This window comes from Saimiri boliviensis, chromosome 6 (genome assembly GCF_048565385.1).
Source record: "Saimiri boliviensis isolate mSaiBol1 chromosome 6, mSaiBol1.pri, whole genome shotgun sequence".
Taxonomy (NCBI): Eukaryota; Metazoa; Chordata; class Mammalia; order Primates; family Cebidae; genus Saimiri; species Saimiri boliviensis.
This window is the reverse complement of record NC_133454.1, coordinates 13,932,758-13,951,297: the sequence shown is the minus strand read 5'-3', so window position 1 is coordinate 13,951,297 and position 18,540 is coordinate 13,932,758. Positions and strand designations below refer to the sequence as shown.

At 36.9% G+C, this 18,540-nt stretch overlaps 1 long non-coding RNA gene across 1 annotated transcript; it reads right to left on the bottom strand.

Annotated features, from left to right (window-relative positions):
* Positions 1-765: 765 nt before the first annotated feature.
* LOC120360948 (uncharacterized) lies at positions 766-1,783 on the bottom strand. The gene is made up of 2 exons (XR_005577331.2): positions 1,301-1,783; positions 766-933 (listed from the first exon to the last, which is right to left on the bottom strand). It is a non-coding gene; the product is annotated as an uncharacterized LOC120360948 (long non-coding RNA).
* Positions 1,784-18,540: the final 16,757 nt, after the last annotated feature.

Genomic DNA, 18,540 nt, shown 5'->3' with positions numbered 1-18,540 from the left:
GCATTTACCAAAACTCATGAAGTTTTGTATCTAAGAATTTTATGTTTCATGAATGTAAATTTTATCTAAGTAAATAATATAAATCGTATTGATCATCTATCTATTTCTCCATCTATCTATTGATACATACATTTGTGTGGTTGTATTTTAAATATACACATATTTTTTAGATATGACCATTGAGAGGGTCTAAAAGCCAGGACACACTAGTAGCAATGAGCACATTTTGAGCCCAGATTTTGATTTCTAAATATCATTCTCTGGTATAAAGAACTAAATCTCTTTGGAGAAACGAATGACTCCAGAGCTGAGGCAGAGGATCTATGAGCTGATCTTGGACATTTTATTGTTCTAGAAAGCAAGGACTATACCCACACACACATTTAGAATAAAGCAAATGATCAAAATGTACATAAATGATAAATCTGGGTAAAAATTACAAAATATTTTCTTGTACTTTTCTGGCAATTTTTGTGTAAACTTGAAATTGTATTACAATAAAAATTACCAAAAATGTTGAAGGTAAATAAAACAAAAGTCATAATAATGATTACATCTTTAGGGAAGACAAGACAGAAAGAGACTGTGGGGAAAGAGCATATAGGAGCATATAAAGACTTCTGAGGTGCTTGGAAATTTTTATTACTTAATCTCAGTATTATATACATGGTTATTTATCTTATTACTGACACACTCAATTTATACCTATTTCCATATACATAATTACCTTTCTAAAATAAAAAGAGACACTAATAGGACAACAAGTTAGCATCCAAAATGACATTATTTACTTGTGGTGAAGTCAGAACTAAAGCCCAAATCCATCAAGTCTGTTTCTCTGCCAGGTGATAATATGGGTGGTGATAACAAAGTTAATACGTGGTTAGCTGGAGAACTCCAAACCCTGAACCATCCATCTTTCTCTACATGGTTCTAAAGGGAAACATATACACAGAAAAATGCCCTGTTGACTGAGAAGGCAAAACTTTAATGCTGACCAGGTTCTTGAGCTCTAAACGAGTAAGCTAGGCTAGGCGGAGACCTTTCCTAGACTAGAGACAATCACAGCAAGCTAAATCGTCTTCTCTAGCCCAGTCTCCCTAACTCTATCAACGTTTTGAATTGTGTGTCATCTTAATGATGACAAGTTTTCACCAGAGTTCCCCAGCTAGCAAGAGGAACAAAAAGTCTCTGTCGGTCTAGGCTTATTTACATTCTGCTAAAGTTTTTTTGTATTTCTTAGTAAAGGCTGCCCAATTAGGGTTCTGGCCTTCAACCAAGTAAAAATGATACTTAAAACCCTTTGGAATGGAGTAGAAATTGAGTTGTGAGCCTGTGCTGGCTAATGGACAGTATTGTCTGTTTTTATTTGTAAGCTATCCTAAGCAGCCAACAATGAGACCACAGAGGTGGGTGTGCAACTAGAGATTCACCAGTAGTGCGAATATGAGAAGTTTGATCAATTAGAGTCTGTGATATCTCATGAATAAGTCCAATCATAACATTTCTTTGTCTGCTTTCTTTTTATGTGACTATAAAAAGATGTCAACAGTGCATTTAAAGTTTCCTGCAGAGAGGAAATATGCAGATCACAATGAAGGTAAGAATATGCTCACAACCATATGTTTGTTCTCACAAAAATAGGTGCCAATATAAGAAATGTTCCGTTTTGAAGTTTTTGGCACCATGTGGTGGTGGTGGGTTGAAACTTCCATGGTGGGTTCTTTTGTTTTTTTTTGTCTTTTCAACCTAAAGGTTTCTTTGCTACCACCTCCTCCCTTACCTCCTCCCTGCTCCCCAACCTTATTCCTTTGTATTAAGCACATTACAAACAATGTCATATTTTATATACTTAGAGACAAAGAACATGGTTGCTTAGCAACAAGGTCCCAGTTAAAATTTTAAGAATTCTTTTACTTTTACTTTCCATTTAGGGCAATGCTCAGGAAGCTGTTTTCAAGGAGATTCAGGGCTAGGAGAAAAAGTCTTCAAAAATGTCTACCTAAAACAAAGTGAGTAGTAGGAGGAGGACATTAATTAATGGCTTGCTGTCACAATGCAAGTGGTATTCTCAGTGACAATCAGAATGGAGACAAGGGGTTGGGGAGACTTGGCCTAGGGTGGGACAGAGAGCTTCACCTTTCCATTTTCCATCTGGTTCCTCTCACTTCTCCCAGATTTAACATGGGATTCAAATCAATTAGCTGAGAATGAAAGGCACAAAGGGAAGCAGACCCACACTGTATCAGTCACTCGAAGTGATCTTGTTTTGAGGGTTTTACTTATAGACTGGGAGTGGCAGAAGCTGAAAGCTTATTTTGTCTGTTATGAGGCCTCCCTAAAATATCTATCTCACCTTTATAGGATGGCTATAACTATATTTCAACTGACTTTTTGAATCAAGGACATTTTCCCACATAATTAAATATTACATGAAAATCTGGCTTTTCAGAAATTTATGCTATGGGTATTGCAGGACTGTCTTACCTATTCCTAATTATACATTTAGTTTATTCTGAGAAATTTGCTTCTATTAATGTTACTTCTATGAATTTACTCTTATAAAACTCTCAGAAATTTTCCATAGCAGAGGTGGCTAATAGCAGAATTGATAGATCTGAAAGAGTCTCTTGCTCCCAGCTTTTAAAATATTCTTGATATCTGTAGACTTATTGCTTCCTGAAAACTTAAACTAATATGCAAGTAAATATTTCATGATTTGGTGAGAAATAACATGATGATTTATTTAGCTATTATTTGATTACTAGTAAGATTGTGTGTGTGTGTGTGTGTGTGTGTGTGTATATATATATATATATATATATATATATATATATATATATCTTTGTTTAGATGCCATTTATTTTTAATGAAGTTTCTGATCATGTTATTGCCCATTTAGTTTCCATTTGAGTATTGTCTTTTTATTGTTTTATAAAGCTTATTACACAAACACACATACACACTTAATCCACACTCGGGAAGTATCTTTTATACAATGACAAATGAAGGAAGGTGGTGGGGGCAAAACAGGAGGAACTAATATAAAGGATTTATATTTGTGGTCATATTTGTTGAAAATATTTTTCTCAATTTATTATTTGTCTTTTACTTTATGGCCTATATTCTGTTTTATTTTTGATGTGTGGATGTTTTGTGTGTTTTTATAGCAGACTAAGGAGCACAGTAGTCAAGAACAGAGACTGGCATCTCTGATGCATTTGCATCTTGGCTCTGACATCTCTGTGATGTGTGATTTTCACCAAATTACTTTAACCTTTTTCTGTTTCAGTGTTCTTCTAGAAAATGGGTGTTTTAATAGCTTATGGGGATGATGAGATTTCATCAAATTAAGACATACAGAAAGCATATAGAATTATACCTGGCACACTGCCAATTATGCCTGACACAGCACACGAAGTGCTCAACAAATTAAAGTAGCCAGCATCATGTAGCAAATATACCAACCTATTCCATTGTGATTTCTCCTATAGCTTTTATGTTCAGAAAGTCCAAATCTGTAGGAACACTATAAAATGTGTATTAATCTCTTATTTTCTTCATAAACTACTTACTTATTTAGTTTAATTCTGTAATGCACCAACATCATTGTTGGTCTATGGTAAAAAGTGAGTTAATTTTTCCTACAAATATGAATTTTTTTTGTCAATTAAACTTTCACTTCTCATTTATTTCTATAATTCCTTTATCATTTACAAGTTTTTACATACGCTTAGATCTGTTTCTGAATTATCTGTTCTGTTGTTTTGCCTTTTGATTTCTATTCTAGTGCCATATTGGAAAAAAATTAGTGCAAGTCCACATGAATACTGATCTCATGACTGTTAAGATTCTCTTAGCTATTTTTAACTGTGAAATAGTTCAGGTGGTTATCTGAACCATTTTAATATACTAAAAATATGATTGAGATTTTGAATAGGATTATTCTTATCTATTAATTGATTTAGAGAGAGTGACAGTTTAAAAATATCTTTAAAAGTGTTTAAATTTTTCTTGCAAAATCCTCACATCTCTCAATGGATTTTTTTTAGTGTTTTCATAAAGATTCCCACACATTTCTTGATATTATTAGAAGTTAATATTTTTTACCAATTGTAAAAATAATTTTCTCTTTTTGTACATCTAACTAGATGTAGGAGGAAGCAAGTAACAGTCAAAGTTCCCAACTCGATCTGAGTTTTCTTCACTTCCAGTGCCTTTGTGTGTTATTTTTGTAAGATGTTTGGATTCTGAATCAGGGAATACTTGCCAAATATTATTGAACCTTGAAATGGGAATACTCTTTCCGAAAAGTTGTTTTTACTAAATAAACACATTTTTATTCTGTCTCAACTAAACGCTGGCTTGCTTGGTGATGATAGAAATAGTTCCTGCTCTACAGTGCTTACACTGGAGAACTGATTTAATGACAGCTGTGGTAAATATCAGGAAGAATGGCTGGTGCACAAGTTGAGGGTCTAACTTGGGATTCACCCTCATGCAAGGTTAGAACAGGTCATCTCTAGGAAGATTTGATATTTGAACTGAGCTCTGAGGGATCAATAGGAATTAACTAGGATGTTCCTTACAGAGCAGTTGCCAGAACACAGGCAGCTGAAGGAATCAAGACAGGGCCTTTGCCGGTTAATGCAGAAATGGGGAGAGAGGTGGGATATGGCATTGGGTGAGACAAGTCATTGGTGGGAGGGTCTCAGTAGGGTTTTTATCCTTAAGAGAAAAACAAAAGTCACCTTGAAAAAAGTTAAAAATAGATAAACTATCAAAATATCTAGTATGATGTACATGTACATTTTTTTTTCTTGGAAACGGATAGTTCCCGTGGTTATTTTGCCATGGCTCTTGAATAAATAGTTCTGTGAAAGTTAACTTTCTTTAGCCTAGAGGGAAGACAGTCCAGCTTCTCCTCCAGATTTCTTGACAGAGGAGTCTGTTGCTCTAATCAAAGCCCAACCAGGCCAGTATCTGCCACAAGATGGAAAAGTATTGAGGGAGTCCTGTTTGCTGTTCTCTTGTCAGTACTGTCGGGAGCAAACCACAGCACCTTTTGTTAAAGTGTCTGTGAAACACAGTTCTTCCTGGAAGTTCAAGGGTGATGAATCCCAAAAGGGCTTATAGAATGTCAAATTACCAGCACAGCCTGAAGGATGGCACATTCTCTAATTGAGGCAAGAGAATTAGGGTAAGGTTTCCCAGTTTTGACTTTTTGAGCCAAGTAATTCCTTTCCTTTCTTTCTTTTCTTTTTTTTTTTTTTTCCTTTTTTCCCTCTTTTTTAAATTGCATTTTAGGTTTTGGGGTGCATGTGAAGAACTTGCAAGATTGTTGCATAGGTACACACATGGCAGTGTGATTTGCTGCCTTCCTCCCCTTCACCTACATCTGGCCTTTCTCCTCATGCTCTCCCCAACTCCCCACCCCACGCTGTCCCTCCCCTGTTTCCCCCCAGCAGACCCCAGTGTGTGATGCTCCCCTCCCTGGGTCCATGTGTTCTCATTGTTCAACACCCGCCTATGAGTGAGAACATGCCGTGTTTGATTTTCTGTTCTTGTGTCAGCGAGCCAAGTAACTCTTTACTGTGGCAGGCTGTCCTGTGCTTTGAACGATGTTTTTCAACAGCAGCAGCAGCTCTGGCCTCTACCCACTAGATGGCAGTAGCACCCTCGCCTGGTTGTGGCTACCAACTGTTGTACCCCCAGGAAACAAAATCACCTTGGGTTGAAAAACGCTGAGTTACAGATATAAAAGTTGTTTTTCTTTCACAATTAAAACTATTATACTCGTGGTTTTTTTTTTTTTGCCGTAAATTCACTTACATACTGCCACATTTAGCAAATCAGATTCCTAATTATCAAGGCTAACTCTCCTACAGTGTACAAAGCACTGCCATTTGTGTCTGCTATCCATTTATTTATGGAAACATTTATTAAACACCTGCTTTATGTAGGCACTATACTAATCGCTAGTGTTATAATCAAGGGAGACAACAATGCAAGAGGCCTAAACTACAAGGGGAGATAAAAACATGAGTATATCATAGGAGCCTGGTAGAAGTCTACTGAGAGGTGAAAAGAAGAAGAATGGGGTTAGAAGTTAGAATCTTAGGGGTGGAGCTCAAAGGAAATATGAGGTCGAAGTGAAGCTCAGTGTGGAAACCTGAAACGTGACCAAGTATTTTTCAGCTGATAGATTTGGGGAGTAGTTGGGAAACTTAAGACTTACAACCATATATATATATATATATAAAATATATAATATTCCTCTCTTCTAGATTTAGCGGGTTAGTCACTAAGTCCCATCACATCTCTCTTTTGGGAGGAATTTCAAAACTATCCCTTAATTTCTCTGTCTGTTCTCGTTGCATTTGCTCAAACTCCTGTCACCTCACCTCTGGCATTAGTGTCTTCCCTAGTCTGTTTTCTCCATGTCCTTCCATTGTATCTTGAGCAGTATATTCAATGTAAAATTTTAAAACTTACTAATATAATATATAATATTATATGTTATAGAGTATTACATATATAATGGTATTTTTTAGGGCGGGGGATGGAGTCTTGCTCAGGCGCTCAGGCTGGAATGCCTTGGCACGATCCCAGCTCACTGCAACCTCTGCCTCCCGGGTTCAAGCAATTCTCCTGCCTCAGCCTCCAGAGTAGCTGGAATTACAGGTGCCTGCCACCACACCTGGCTAATTTTTGTATTTTTGGTGGAAATGGGCTTTCACCACATTGAGCAGGCTTCTCTCAAACTCCTGGGTTCCAGTGATCCATCTGCCTCGGCCTCCCAAAGTGCTAGTATAGGCATGAGCCACTGTGCCTGGCCACAACCATGTTTTAAGACATGTATTATAATCATCTGTATCAAGGATGAGAAAACTGAAAGGTTAAACATTGAGCTTAGGGTCACTTAGCCAACACCAAAGTTAACCTGTCAATTTAACTCTTCCCTGGGTTAACATTGTTTGCCTATTATAGTCAGTTAGTAGTAGCATAAGAAAAACTCAGGGGATACTCCTATCAAATAATTTTAAAAGACAACCTCCAATGATTAAAAAAAATAATGCTTTCTTATATCTGTATATTTCAAAGTGCACATTCACAAACATCTCTTGTGATTCTTCTACAAACCCTATCAGTTAGAAAGGGGAAGCATTAACGTCTCTACTTCTTGGAGAGAAAGAGCACTCTCAGGGAGTGTGTTTAGGTAGAGTGCTCACAAAGCATGCCTGCCTTTCTCAGCATGGATATATAGTTCCCAGAGGGCAATGTAATGGTTCCTTGTATTTTAGCTTGTCATTGTACTTTAGCACCAGGATACTGCCATCATTTTCCTATCCTTGAAAGCAGTTCAATTTCTGCATTTAGAACTGAAATTATAGTGTCTCAAAGCTAAATTTAAAAGAATAATTTACTGCTGTCCCCATGAAGAAACAGAACCAATCAATGTAATAAAAAATATTTAAGATCATTCTGTACTTAGTACAGTTACTCTTGCAGTCATGTGACTCATGGGAAGCAGCAAACTGCCTGTCATTATGGAATATTTAGAAAGCAGAACAGTATTTGGTCTTAGATAGGTATGCAAGAAATGCATGTTGGTTAGATGAATGGATGGAAAAGTGAGTGGAAAGATGGGGAGAAGGATGGAAGGGTGGTTGCTTCAAGAAAGGACAGACAGTGGCCTGTTTCTCAGTATCCTGCCCCTTATTGCTTTCTTGTTTTCTGTCAAAACCAAGTTCCTTGTCATTGATTTATGCAGTGTTTCTACTTCCCTTTATTATCTGAAAGAAGGACAAGAGCAGGTGGAAAATGCTGAATTGAACACTTCAGTTTAGAAATCTTCTTCCAGAGAGAGAGGTGCTCAAAACCCAATGTGTTTGCCATGGATACTCTAATGATCAGACTCACACTTGGCCTCGCCCACTTCCTCTCCACCAGATTCAGCAGGTTAGTCACTAAGTCCCATCACATCTCTCTCCAGGGAGGCATTTCAAAACTGTCACTTCATTTCCCTGTCTGTTCTTATTGCATTTGCTCAAACTCCTGTCACCTCACCTCTGGCATTAGTGTCTCAACTAGTCTGTTTTCTCCATGTCTTTCCATTGTATCTTGAGCAGTATATTCGAGGTAAAATTTAAAAACTTATTTTGTTGTTTCTTATATTCTCCAAAGTTTCCAATGGCTGTTCATAATAAAGGCTAAGTTTCTTACTCTGCCAGCTAGGCCTTCCATAATGAGGTCCTTCATATTTATTTCTGCACAGGCGTGCTCAAAGCTGAATGGTCTCTGCACTTCACTGAGAATGTGTTTTAAACATCACCATATCACATCCCACCACTTATTCTTGTGTTCAATATTTACTGAGAACCTGTTATGTAGGCTGTAAGTCAGACCATGAGCATCAGAAAAAGACAGAATCTGAAAAGACAAACTCCTGTCCTCAGGGAGCTCAGTTTCCCGGAATATACAGATAAGCTCTTTTATTAGAGAATAAATGTGCTGCAGCTGGATAGGAGCAAGATATGGGGGGAGCTCAGCAGAGGGCACCCCCAGATTAAATCAAGTGCTTCCTTTTTTGGATCACCTCTGTATCTCTAGCTCAGTACTTCCTGTATTATAATTTTACATCTATCCTGATTTGTAATTATTGATTACCCCTGAAGTTGGAGATTGAGTCTTATTCTACTTTGGCTCTTAAAAGCCCAGTTCAGTGCCAGGCCAACACCCACTGATACATATAACAGTGAGCAGTTGCTGGCCATGGTAAATGCTTATGTGCATTTTCTCAATTGATTTTCATGATGCAGTGGGCATTATTAATGTATTAATAGCATCACTATTTTACATAATGATATGAAATACCTTGACCAATAACTGTTAAGTGGAGGAGCCAGGATTAGAACTCAGGTCAGTGTGATGGCGAAGATTGAATTCCTTCTGTTAATATATAAATCATTAAGTGACAAATGAATGAAGTTTCTCTTTCTCTGTGGGTGTATATTCTTTCCCTAGAACCTTGGAAGAAGTCAGGCACATTCAAAATTTTTTTTGCTTTAAAATGACATTTGTTCAAGTTGAATTGATAGAAATGAAAATTAAGAGAGGAGCCACAAGCTCCAGGCACATGCAAGGTGTTTAGACAGATAAGTGTGATGAGTACTGTATGTTGATGTTGAAAGGCCTGGGAATGGAGCCCACACGGTTTTGTAGAGGGAATAACATTATGTGTTAGGTTGCATGCCTCTGATAAAATAATGGAACAAGGGGAAGGGCTAGTTCCTCTTTGAAGGGCTTCAACAAATTTCCTTCCTTCCTCCCCTAGCCAATCAAGCTTCCTCTCTTTGTCCTCTGCTGAGAAGTGACTTTTCATTCATGTCCAGGAGCAAGGCAACAAAGAAATGGAATCATATGGGAGGAAGCCTGCCCGTGTAGAGGGAAATGAGCTGCACTGAGTTTGGCAGGACTTGGTGGCTGTTTCATGTTGGCTATTGTAATAAGTTAAGGGAATGGGAATTATACTAATGAACAATACTAGTCAATTGGCTCATTTCTTTCCCCTCATCTGAATAAATTCTTGGGCTCAGGAAAAGTTTTGTAGTCTTTAGGGCTTTTAAAATCCTCTTATGATGCTGGCTCAGCTGAAGATAAACCTTGAAGATACACTCTAGGTCAGAGCTTTTCAGAGGAAGGAGCTATGATAAAGTGGAAACAACATGGAATCTGACTACAGAAAGTTCAGGTTCTGACTGTGGCTTGGCCTCTTACCAGCTAAGTGAACCTTCTTGAGATTTAGCTTATTGTCCGTTAATGGAGATAAAATCCCTGCAAAGGGGTTTTGAGGATTATAAACAATGTTACTTGTGAAGGAGTCTAAAACAAGAGACTTTTCATATGTTTTCTTGTCTAAATGTCCAAGGTGCAGACTCCTTCCACCCTCATTCCTGCCCCAGGGGATTTTAATGAAAACCGGTCTTTGCTGATTTATTGGAATAAGTGATAAGGGATAAGACCCAATACCAAATAATTGTGTAAAAGAGGCCCAAGTTATAAATGCATAAATTATCTCCAGCTTCGTTCCTTAGGCACTAAAATAAATTCAGCATTTTCTGCTCTTCTGAGATATGCTTGGTAAAATCTCACCGTAGAATCTGCCTTTATGGGTCTGCAGATCTCGAATTTACCAAATACTTAAATTTTTTTCTCTTTCTGTAGTAACTCTATAATTGTTATTGATTCCACTTATTTAACATACACTGAGAACTGAAATCTTGTCTCAAACTAATAAAGGATATATAATGTATTCATAGATAAGGAATGATATCAAAATACCGTGAGAATAGTCTCTGTCCAAAAACTGTTGGCTTTCTGTTTGAATAATAGAAGATACTTATTCGTAGAATCAGCCTCAAATCAGCCAAGAGAATTGCCATCTTGTTTTGCCACAGTCCACCACTGGTGCCTAGGTGATATACTAAAAGACAGGACTAAGCTCGCCTGAAGGCACATTTGTACAGGTTACTTACTCTAGGTGGAGGCAGCCTAGGGACATGATGAGCAGAGTGAAGACCTGTACAAACAAATATCCTGGCAGAATTTTAACTTGAAGTCTTTTTCCAATCATGTCCTCTTTTATAGAATTACGCTGCCTTAAAACATTCTATGTGTGTGGTGTCAAATTTTCTTTATCCCAAGGCTTCTCACACATTACAGTAGTTGGCCTATAGATAATCCCTCAATGGCAAATATATGGGAGATTAGATTGTATAGTATGGCTTTAATTTGGTAACTTCTTTTTCTTATTTTCTTGATTGATGATATCTTTTTTTGTCAGTGAGGTTAAATTATCAGAGAAGATTAACATTGATCCATTTGACCTATCAGCAACCATTAGGCAATGTGCCTAATAAGAAATTTATTCATTTATTTGTTCAATCATTAATTCAGCACAGAAGCATTTATTGATGCCTTGTTAGACTTGACTGGGTACCTTTCAAAGTTTCAAAGATTAAAAAATGGGACTCCAAAAAAGAATTAAGCTCAAGAGGGGGAATACAATCATGTAACAAATAATTATGATACCCATCCTTCAAAACTCTGCAAAAGTGGTGTTATCTCTAGAATCCATCTTGCATTTTGCTGGACTCTCATCCTTTGTGTTACCATGGCACACCGCATATACTGCTTTGTGAGCATTTTGCTGTATAATATTGAAATTTTCTTGCTATTTTTTTTTCATTTTTTTTTATTGCATTTTAGGTTTTGGGGTACATGTGATGAACATGCAAGATTGTTGCATAGGTACACACATGGCAGTGTGCTTTGCTGCCTTCCGTCCCCTCACCTGTATCTGTCATTTCTCCCCATGCTATCTCTTCCCACCTCCCCACCCCCCCGCCCCTCCCCCATTTCCCGCCAACGGACCCCAGTGTGTAGTGCTCCCCTCCCTGTGTCCATGTGTACTCATTGTTCAACACCCGCCTATGAGCGAGAATATACGGTGTTTGATTTTCTGCTCTTGTGTCAGTTTGCTGAGAATGATGGTTTCCAGGTTCATCCATGTCCCTACAAAGGACGTGAATTCATCGTTTTTGATGGCTGCATAATATTCCATGGTGTATATGTACCACATTTTCCCTATCCAGTCTATCATCATTGGGCATTTGGGTTGGTTCCAGGTCTTTGCTATTGTAAACAGTGCTGCAATGAACATTCGTGTGCACGTGTCCTTGTAGTAGAATGATTTATAATCCTTTGGATATATACCCAGTAATGGGATTGCTGGGTCAAATGGGATTTCTATTTTTAGGTCCTTGAGGAATCGCCACACTGTCTTCCACAATGGTTGAATTAATTTACATTCCCACCAACAGTGTAAAAGTGTTCCTATTTCTCCACATCCTCTCCAGCATCTGTTGTTTCCCGATTTTTTAATGATCGTCATTCTAACTGGTGTGAGATGGTATCTCAATGTGGTTTTGATTTGCATTTCTCTGATGACCAGTGATGATGAGCATTTTTTCATATGTTTGTTGGCCTCCCGTATGTCTTCTTTTGTAAAGTATCTGTTCATATCCTTCGCCCATTTTTGAATGGGCTTGTTTGTTTTTTTCTTGTAGATCTGCTTTAGTTCTTTGTAAATTCTGGATATCAGCCCCTTGTCAGATGGGTAGACTGCAAAAATTTTTTCCCATTCTGTTGGTTGCCGATTCACTCTACTGACTGTTTCTTTTGCCGTGCAGAAGCTGTGGAGTTTGATTAGGTTCCATTTGTCTATTTTGGCTTTTGTTGCCATTGCTTTTGGCGTTTTGGTCATGAAGTCCTTGCCTACGCCTATGTCCTGAATGGTTTTGCCTAGATTTTCTTCTAAGGTTTTTATGGTAATAGGTCTGATGTTTAAGTCTTTAATCCATCTGGAGTTAATTTTGGTGTAAGGTGTCAGGAAGGGGTCCTGTTTCTGCTTTGTGCACATGGCTAGCCAGTTTTCCCAACACCATTTATTAAACAGGGAGTCCTTTCCCCATTGCTTGTTTTTGTCAGGTTTGTCGAAGATCAGATGGTTGTGGGTATGTTGTATTTCCTCTGAGACCTCTGTTCTGTTCCATTGGTCTATATCTCTGTTTTGGTACCAGTACCATGCTGTTTTGATTACTGTAGCCTTGTAGTATAGTTTGAAGTCCGGTAGTGTGATGCCTCCTGCTTTGTTCTTTTTGCTTAGAATTGACTTGGCTATGCGGGCTCTCTTTTGGTTCCATATGAAGTTTAAGGTGTTTTTTTCCAGTTCTGTGAAGAAGGTCATTGGTAGCTTGATGGGAATAGCGTTGAATCTGTAAATTACTTTGGGCAGTATGGCCATTTTCACGATGTTGATTCTTCCTAACCATGAACATGGAATGTTTCTCCATCTGTTTGTATCCTCTCTTATTTCATTGAGCAATGGCTTGTAGTTCTCCTTGAAGAGGTCCTTTACGTTCCTTGTTAGTTGTATTCCTAGGTACTTTATTCTCTTTGTAGCAATTGTGAATGGCAGTTCGTTCTTGATTTGGCTCTCTTGAAGTCTATTACTGGTGTATAGGAATGCTTGTGATTTTTGCACGTTGATTTTGTATCCTGAGACTTTGCTGAAGTTGTTTATCAGTTTCAGGAGATTTTGGGCTGAGATGATGGGGTCTTCCAGATATACAATCATGTCATCTGCAAATAGAGACAATTTGATTTCCTCCTTTCCAATTTGGATACCTTTTATTTCTTTTTCTTGCCTGATTGCTCTGGCTACAACTTCCAGTACTATATTGAATAGGAGTGGTGAGAGAGGGCATCCTTGTCTAGTCTTGCTATTTTTTATCTTCCAAATGGAAGGTGTGCTACTTGTGGGCAAAGACTTTCTTTTTTCTTTATACTTCCATCTTTTATCCCATATCTGCCAAATATTTGTGTTTACAAAAACAGTGATGTACCAGCTTCAATGGGAGAATAATGAATTCAAATCTCCCCAAAGAACTGGGGGAAATTGTCAGTGAAAAAGAAAAGGATAGTCAACAAGTATCAAAATGGATACTTGAAAATAAGTATGAAGGAGGAGAAAAAGACAAAAGAGATGGAGTCACAGTGCACAGCATGAGCAAAGAGAGCCATGGAGTTACAAATGTGCCTGGTATGCTAAGGAAATAGTGAATGATCTGAGAGCTGGGAATTAAATGTAACTAAACACAAATAGGAAAGAGATGGCACACTGTAGGTACACTGAGGATGGATTTTGTTAAAGGAGTTGTATAGAAGGATTAGAGTTTGAGCCATGTTGTGTGGGCAATGTGGGGCTATACGAGACTTGCTAGGAAGGGGCCTGACACATTAGATAGATATTACTATTTTTGAAACCTTTCTGAGGTTTCAGTAAACCTCTTTTACATACATTTTCTTGTCCTTTGGATTTTCTTGATAGGATGCAAGGATGATACTAGGGAAATTAAGTTGCAAGGAGGCAGCCATGATAGGGATATTGGAAAGATCCCCATCTAGGCGTACATTTTTATTCTGTTTATGTTAAGAGTATTTCTTTGCTTCCCTAACTTCTTAAATAATTTTTGAAAAAATTACAACCAAACACACACAAAAAAATCTCCCTTCATTGTACAAGTAGTTTGGGTTGGACAGTTCTCCCCGCTCCTCTTCCCTTGTCCCTGGACCTTGCTATAACTCTGTGCAGATTCATTTTCCTGTGAGTTTGCTTGCTTGTGTCACATGTCAAATCACTATATAATTATTGGGTCATATCCCCTTCTTGGCAGCATTAAATTATAAAAATAATATGGAGTTGACTTATGCACAACATATGATTTTATAAAATTGTGCTTATTTAACTGGAGCTGACCACTGCTATCATTAGAGCTTAGCATGAGATACAGCAGGATAATGCTGTGTAACAAGTCTTAATGAAAGTCAGAACACCTGTTAGAGTTCCAGCTCTAACAGTTTGTCTACAACATGGAAATTATGCTAACTCCACTTTCTTTTCAGAGTGTTTCTCTGTGAAACACATGAATAGATTAGAAAGCTCTTTTTAGTGCAAAGCAGCACATCATTATATTAGCATTTACTGAGTAAGTGCATGAGCTTGGACTCAGGAAATGGATTCAAATCCTGGCTAAGTGATCTCAGGCAAGTTCCTTAATCTCTTTGTGTGTGATTTTTTATATCTGTAAAAATTCTTTAGCCTGTCTTACGAGGTTGTGAAGATTAAATGTAATAATGTGTGGTGGTTATATAACATATCTGCATATTATTAGACATACTCCCTATTGAGATATATGCTCTTTGCCCCCTTACTTTGAATCTGAATGGGCTTATGGCTGTTCAGCCAACAGAACTTCAGCTAATAGAGTACAGTGGAAATGATGCTGTGTTATTTCTGAGGCTGAGTCATAAAAGGCCATATGGAGTCTCCCTTGATCCCAGATATCTGAGTTATCTGATAAGGAATTTAAAGCAGCATCACAAAAGAATCCTCAATGGGTGATTATGTATACACTTGAAACAAATAAAAGAGTAGATACTTTATATTTTCTGAAAGAGTAGATTTTTAACGTTCTCACCATACACACACAAACCCACACACACCCCAGTCACTATATAAGCTATATAACATGAAGGGTATGTTAATTAGCTTGAGTATGCTAATTATTTCACAATGTATACATATATCAAAACATCACATTGTAATTTGTAATAAAATATATACAAATTTTATTTGTCAATTCTATCTTGATGCTGAAAGAAAAAGAAAAAATAGAAAGTTTCACAGATGAAATAGAAGATACGAAGGATAACCAACTGGAAATTTTAGAATGCAAAAATAGAATAACTAATAGCAGAATGAAAAGGCCAGAAGAAAATGTTAGTGAATTTGAATATAGAACAATGACAGTGTGGCGATTCCTCAGGGACCTAGAACTAGAAATATAATTTGACCCAGCAATCCCATTACTAGGTATATACTGAAAGGGCTGTAAAACATTCAGTTATAAAGACACATGTACACATCTGTTTATTGCGGCACTGTTTACAATACAAAAGACTTGGAACCAACCCAAATGCCCATAAATGATAGACTAGATAAAGAAAATGTGGCACATGTACACCATGGAATACTATGCAGCCATAAAAAGGGTGAGTTCATGTCCTTTGCGGGGACATGGATAAAGCTGGAAACTATCATGCTCAGCAAACTGACACAAGAAGAGAAAACCAAACACCACATGTTCTCACTCATAAGTGGGTATTGAACAATGAGAATACATGGACACAGGAAGGGAAGCATCACACACCAGGGTCTGTTGGGGGGTGGGGTGAGTAGGAAAGGGATAGCAGGGGATGGGGGGATTGGGGAGGAATAACATTAGGAGAAATACCTAACGTAGATGATGGGGGGATGGTTGCAGCAAACCACCATGGCACGTGTATACCTATGAAACAAACCTGTATGATCTGCACATGTACCCCAGAACTTAAAGTTTAATTAACAACAACAACAACAACAACAAAATTACCCAATCTGAAAAACAGAGACAATAGATTTTAAAATACAGAATTTCTGGAAATTGTTGGAATATAATACAAGATTTAATGTTTGAATAATCAGAGTCACCCAGGAGAGGAGAAAGAGTATAGAGCTGAATAAAGTATATGAAGAAGCAATGGCTGAAATTTTCCCAAATTTGGCAAAAGATACAAAGGTAAAGATTTAGGAAGTTAAGTGAATTTCACACGGGATAAATCCCCCAAAATCCATGTAAGATACGTTATAATCAAATTCTAAAAACTAAACAGAAATATTGGAAGCAGTGAAAGACAGGTAAATGACATACCATTTTCCAGTGCTAAAAGAAAAGAACTGTGAAACTAGAATTTTATATTTATCAAAAATGTCATTCAGAAATGAAGAAAAAATTGAGTGATTCTCAGATGACGAAAAATTAAGAAAACTTGTCACAAGTAGTCCTGCCATAAAAGACTTGCTAACAGAAACTCACTGCATAGAAAATAAATTATAAAAAAGGACTTAGTGAATGTAAGAAAGAAAGAAAAAAATCTGAAGAGTGAAAACATATGAGTAAATACAATAAGCTTTCCTTCTCTTGAACTTTTCAAATTCCACCTGAGAGTTGAAGCAAAAATTATAAAACCATTTGATATGATTATCAATGTATACAGAATAAATATTTAAGAAAATAGTATTATAAATAAGGAAGAATAATGAAGCATAGAGACAGGTAAGTTTTTGTACTTCTCCTGAATTAGTAAAGTGTCAAATAGTAAACAGATAAGTTATATACATCTAATACTTAAAGCATCCACTAAAAAAGCAATGGGAAGTGATATACTCAAAAAACTGTAGACAAGTCAAAATAAAATTTAAAAAGATGTTTAAATAACTCATAGAAATGCAAGGCAGGGAAAGAATAAATGAACAGAGTACAAACAAAAAAGCATAAAATGAATTTTATATATATAAATATATGAAACATTCTCAAAATGACAATGTTATAGAAATGAACACATTAGCAGTTGCCAGCATTTAGGGATGGCAGGAGGGAAGTCTTGGTGGTGTGATAGAATAGTTCTGTATCTTGATTGAGGTGATAGTTACACAAATCTACATATGTGATAAAATGGCACAGAACTATACACAGTTGAGGGAAACTGGATAAAGAATACATGGCATCTCTTGGTAAAATCTTTGCAATTTCCTGAGAATCTATAATTATTTCAAATCTAAAAGTTTTAAAAACTAGTAAATATTAGAATGAAAATAAGACGATGTGTTTCCAGCCCTCTTTCCTTGTGTTACATGGCTAGTGAAACAGATGGTTGTAAAATATTAAGGATACACAGAAAGTACCATACATCTTAAATACTAATTTTCTTTTAAAAATTACCTGACAACTTTGTCAGCCTTCCTGTACTATAACATCTATTGTTGCAACATTAGAACTGTCCTTTTTTCAACTATTCTATGAATATTTTCCTAATTCTACCAACCTCCCACTTGTATTAAGAATTTCTTTCTTTGTTTCTTCTAACTTTTATTTTAGGTTTAGGGTTACATGGGAGGGATTGTTATATAGGTAAACTGCATGTCAGAGGGGTGTATTTAGTCATCTAGGTAATAAGCATAGCATTCAATAGGTATTTTTAAAATATTTTCTCCCCTCTCCAGCCCTCCACCCTCAAGTAAGCCCCAGTGTCTGGTGTTCCCTGTGTGTGTCCATATGTTCTCATTGTTTAGATCCCACTCATAAGCAAGAACACAAGATATTTGGTTTTATCTTCCTGCACTAGTTTGCTTAAGATAATGGTCTCTAGCTCCATCCATGTTGCTGCAAAGGACATGGTCTCATTCTTTTTAGTGGCTGTGTGTTATTCTATAGTGTATATGTGCCACATTTAAATCCAGTCTACTATTGATGTCCATTTAGGTTGATTCTATGTCTTTGCTCTTGTGAACAGTGCTGCAATGAACATATGCATACAGGGTGTTTATGGTAGAATGATTTATATTCCTCTGAGTATATACCCAGTAATGGGATTGGTGAGTCAAATAGTAATTCTGTTTTAAATTCTTTGAGAATTTGCAACACTGCTTTTTGCAATAGCTGAACGAATTTACAGTCCCATCAACAGTGTGTAAATGTTCCTTTTTTTTCTGAAACCTTGCCAGAATCGTTTTTTTTTTTTTTTTTTTTTTTTGGCTTTTTAATAATGGGAATTCTGACTAATGTGAGATGATAGCTCATTGCGGTTTTGATTTGCATTTCTCTTAATGTCTGTTATGTTGAGAATTTTTATGCTTGTGGGATGAATGTATGTCTTCTTTTGAAAAGTGTCTGTTCATGTCTTTTGACCACTTTTTAATGGGGTCATTTTGTTTTTTTCTTGTAAATGTGTTTTATAGATGCTAGATATTAAACTTTTGTCAGATGCATAGTTTGCAAATTATTTTCTCCCATTCTGTAGGTTGTCTGCTTGCTC